The following is a 5,019-nucleotide window of genomic DNA, read 5'->3' as shown; positions in this document are numbered from 1 at the left end:
ATCACATCAACAATAACTTACACTGTAACTGAATTCAACTTAGATAAATCGAGAAAGATACACAAATGAACACAGAACGTCAAGCTGCACGCTGTCAGTGAACACTTCAAATAAATCACCCTGTAAATGTATCATGCGTCAACAAACCTGTATAAATGATTCACACTGTAAAGGAGTCATGTAAATGAATCACTGTAAATAATACAAATTGTTTTTTTGTTTGTGTCATAATCCAAATTGTGTTTTTTTTTTTAAGGAATTAGACATGGCTGCAATTTACACTCACAGCTGATAAAAAACTAAACCATATCCAGAGTGTGAACTGTATTAATTTGTTGTTTTATGGACTTTGATTTGAAATGAATCAAACTCTGAGGATCTACTGTACCAGGTGGAGATCTCAAGGCTCATTCATGGAGCATGTGTGATATAATTATGGAGGAGAGCTCAGTGAGGCCCGGAGCAGTAACCAGGCACTGTCTACACACACACACACACACACACACACACACACACACACACACACACACACACACACACACACACACACACACACACACAGAGAGAGAGCAGCAGCAGAACACAAACTTTCAGTGTCTCTATTGCTCTGCATTTTTCACTGCACAGACGACGGAACGAGCTGAACTCAGGATTCAGGTTCATCTTCCACCAGCTTGAGATACGGTCGCTATGACAACTGTAAAAGTGACTGCTGCATCCGTGACACCGCGGTCAAGTCCGACGTGGAAGAAGTGCTCAGATTAACACTGTTCCTTTGTCTTATTGCTTGTATCACGACTCAGTTTCTTGCAGCAAGACTCAGAGAGAGAGGATTTGAACCGTATGAGTTGAGGGGAATAAGACACACGGGACAACACAGAACTAGCTCATGTTTTTATTCTGAGACAGATTTCTTTCCTGGGATTTATAGATAGAAAAGAAAACATGAATTATAAAATAAATGGCGATGCTGAGCTAAAACCGCCTCGAGACCGCTGTGTGTAAGTGAGTCTGTACATTTACTCACTAGATCTCACAGAAAACACACAACACTGCAGCACAAGTTCACTAGTAACAGAACTAGAACAGAGAAACACAAAACAGGGTTAGATTTCCTCACGTCTGATAAGAGTCAGTGGGCTTCATTTTAATGTATACGCACAAAGCTGAACTGACTCTAACTCGAGTCTCACTGAGCTTTACAACATCCACTGGTGCTGGTGTCACTTACACCCAAAATACAGCCTTACTATACAACCGTATTCACCAAACATCAACACCAACCAATCAGAATGCTCCATTTTTTATTTTTAACCAGGTAATCTGTCTCTATCTGTCTGCCTGTCTCACTGTCAGTCCTACTGTTTGTCTCTCTCACTGTCAATCCCACTGTTTGTTTGTCTGTCTGTCTCACTATCAGTCCCACTGTCTGTCTGTCTCACTCTCAGTCTGTCTGTCTGCCTCACTATCATTCCCTCTGTCTGCCTGTCTCACTGTCAATCCCACTGTTTGATTGTCTGTCTGTCTCACTGTCTGTCTGAGTTACTCTCAGTCTGTCCGCCTGTCTCACTATCATTCCCTCTGTCTGTCTGTCTCACTCTCAGTCTGTCTGTCTGTCTCACTGTCATTCCCTCTGTCTGTCTGTCTCACTCTCAGCCCCGTCTCACGTTTAGTCCCTATGTCTGCCTTTCTCACTGTCATTCCCTCTGTCTGTCTCTCTTACTCTCAGCCCCTGTCTCACTCTCAGTCACTCTGTCTGTCTGTCTCACTCTCAGCCCCTGTCTCACTCTCAGTCGCTCTGTCTGTCTCACTCTCAGACCCTGTCTCACTCTCTGCTCCTGTCTCACCCACAGTCCCCTGTCTTTCTGTCTGTCTCACTCTCAGCCCCTGTCTCACTCTCAGTCTCTCTGTCTTTCCGTCTTACTCTTAGTCCCCCTGTCTCACCCTCATCCCTGTCTCACTCTGTCTTTCTGTCTGTCTGTCTCACTCTCAGTCCCTCTCTCTATCTTTTATCTGAATTAGAGAAAAAATTTTTTTTTCCTTTTTTTCATCTTTTTGCTATTTTTTATTTCTCTCGCTGTCTGTAAAAGTAAAGTTCTACGTGGACGCGTCTCACAGGTTCCCTCTCTATCTAATTATTGGCTGTTCTTCTCTGTCCTCTCCATGTATAAAGAGACATCACACTTAAAGGCAGACGTTTGAAGCGGTCTTCAATAAGCTGAGCAAGGCTGAGTCAGTGAAAAAGCTCTCAGACTCTATTCATTACTCCGCCGTGTGCCGATCGGGCAGAGACGAGACGAGACGAGACGAGACTCGCTCACTTTCCTATTCTTCTAGTGAACAGACACAGAGTGAGAAATAACACAAATCCTGATTGATAGTAGTGCGACACAGATGTAACACAAAGCCACTACCTCTACATTTATTATTGGATTCAGATTTAAGTGGGCGTGGCCTATATCAGAAGGGTTTTATTCATACCCAGTGTGAGTTCGGGCTCTGCATCCAGCACTACGTCACTTCTCTCTCACGTCATTGTGTACATTATATACCTACAATAGCTGTAACAAATTCAGTTGGTTTTGTTTTCTAACAGTATAAACAAACCACTATGTTAATTAAACCACCATGATCCTGACCAGGCAGTAGGTGCATCACACAGTTGGGATGTTGGTGCATCACACAACGCACCACATTGTCTCTTATCATTCCATGAGCTTCATATGCGATGCCCATGAATTTAAACACCTCCTAAAAGCCTCCTGTGATTCTTGTCTGCTCGGCTCGGCCCGATGCCCTGTGGGGGAAATCTGTCTTCTCTGCATCTCTTATTCATATGTGTATCTATTTTGTTCAACTATTTCTTCTAAACAATGTATTTGAACATGAAAATATCCAGTGATGAGGGATGATGCTGTCTAAGAACTCCTGAATCCACTGTGTGGTGTAAAATGCTACAAGATTTCTGTCTTTCAGTTTATTCAACACCTGAAACTGGAGCTGATTATAATTTGATGACACATACAGGAGAATTTCTTTCATTTATTCAACTCTGGTCAGCACTAAGTCTCTCTCTCACACACACACACACACACACACACACACACACACACACACACACACACACACACACACACACACACCAGCAAGCTTTAAGGATTCATGATGTGGCAGAGAACCAGTGAACCCATACAGTGGACTGTGAATCTGCCCGCTGCACCATCATGCCAGTCTTTAATAAGAAACCTGATCAAGAACCTCCTAATTTCACAAAAAGTCATTTAAACGACATTGCCGACAAACAAGACAAGTGCATTATTCACACACACACACACACACACACACACACACACACACACACACACACACACACACACACACACACACACAGAGCAGGTCTCTTAAGACTCTTTCTCAGCAGACAGAGGTGGCACAAAAGCCATGTGTGCATTATTTGTCAAGTGCTCTCATACACTGGAAAACCACACAGAGTGACATTTAGAGAGTGTGTGTGTGTGTGTGTGTGTGTGTGTGTGTGTGTGTGTGTGTGTGTGTGTGTGTGTGTGTGTGTGTGTGTGTGTGTGTGTGTGTGTGTGTGTGTGTGTGAAAAAGAGAGAGAGAGAAATGAAGACTGAAGTTCTCTGTCTCTCTCAGAGGAAACAGTACGAGATGTCCACCTGCTCCCCCTGCAGGATACACAGCAGCGGTGCAGCAAAATGTATTAACTTTGACTCCATATAAGAAATGAGAAAAACCACCCAACTTGTTCTGTAAAAAATAAAAAAGTGTGTGTTGCAGTTATGGTGTTGATTAGTTTCCTGGTTCCAAGATGTGTGGGTTTTTTTTTCATATCACAGCAATTTACCAAGGATTGTAATTAATTACAGAATGACATCTGAGAGTAAGATGTGTGTAATGTTGTGTAGTGTCTGTAAAACATGTCAGTCCCTGTTCTCTTTTACACTACAGCAGCTCCTCTTGTCTTTTCTTAAACTTAATGAGATAAAGCACAGATGATCGACGAAGAGAACCACAAAGCATAAACTCTTCTGTCCTGAAAATGTCAGAAAAGTTATAGCGTTAGACTGTTATAAAGCAATGAGAGTGAAGGGTGTATTTGTGTGTGTGCCAAGGTCAGGAGGAAGAGCAAGGCTAACGAGGTGTAAAGGAAAGAGCGTGTCTTCAGCACCTGGGGACACACAGCCTCTACCTCACACACACACACACACACACACACACACACACACACACACACACACACACACACACACACACACACACACACACACACACACACACACACACACACAGACATATTCACAAACACACACACATATTCACAATGAATGAAAATGGTGTATGACTTATGATCACGTAGTTCTTGTTACTGAAAATAATAAAGTAATTAGAGTCTATAGCATAAGAGGGGCATAAATAAGAAAATAAATATTAACAATTATTGTATTATTATTGTGGAAAACCATCCTTTGTCAATTATAATACACATGATATCTAAATGCTACATATTAGAAAAGTGCAGATTTTTAAAGACAGACAGGTTTCACCTTGTAATAGATAATAAATATTCCAGTTGCCTCATCACCTACATTAATAAACATACTGTAAGCTGTTGTACATGAAGTACTAATTATAGTTACTAACGTTATGTTTTAAGCTCTATTCTGGCACGATTTATTTTGCATGTGGAGGTGTGGAGGTAGGTTGATTTCAGTCCTTTCCTTAACGGTCATGTCTAGAAAGATTCCTCTCTAATTCTCCTTCCTATAAAATGAACAGTAATAGACATGGAGGTAAAGATATGCTCAGTATGAAGATAGACCACCTTTACAGGATGCGCCATACATACATACAGTTCGACCATACATAATAATCGACCAATCATGTGGCAGCGGCACAATACATATCACCATAAATAATTTAGGGACATTGTGCGACAGTCACATGATTGGCTGATTAGATAACTGCATGAATGTGCTGGTGTTCCTAATAAAGTGGACA

Source organism: Tachysurus fulvidraco, chromosome 7 (assembly GCF_022655615.1).
Source record: "Tachysurus fulvidraco isolate hzauxx_2018 chromosome 7, HZAU_PFXX_2.0, whole genome shotgun sequence".
Lineage (NCBI taxonomy): Eukaryota > Metazoa > Chordata > Actinopteri > Siluriformes > Bagridae > Tachysurus > Tachysurus fulvidraco.
Note: the sequence above shows the minus strand (reverse complement) of the source record.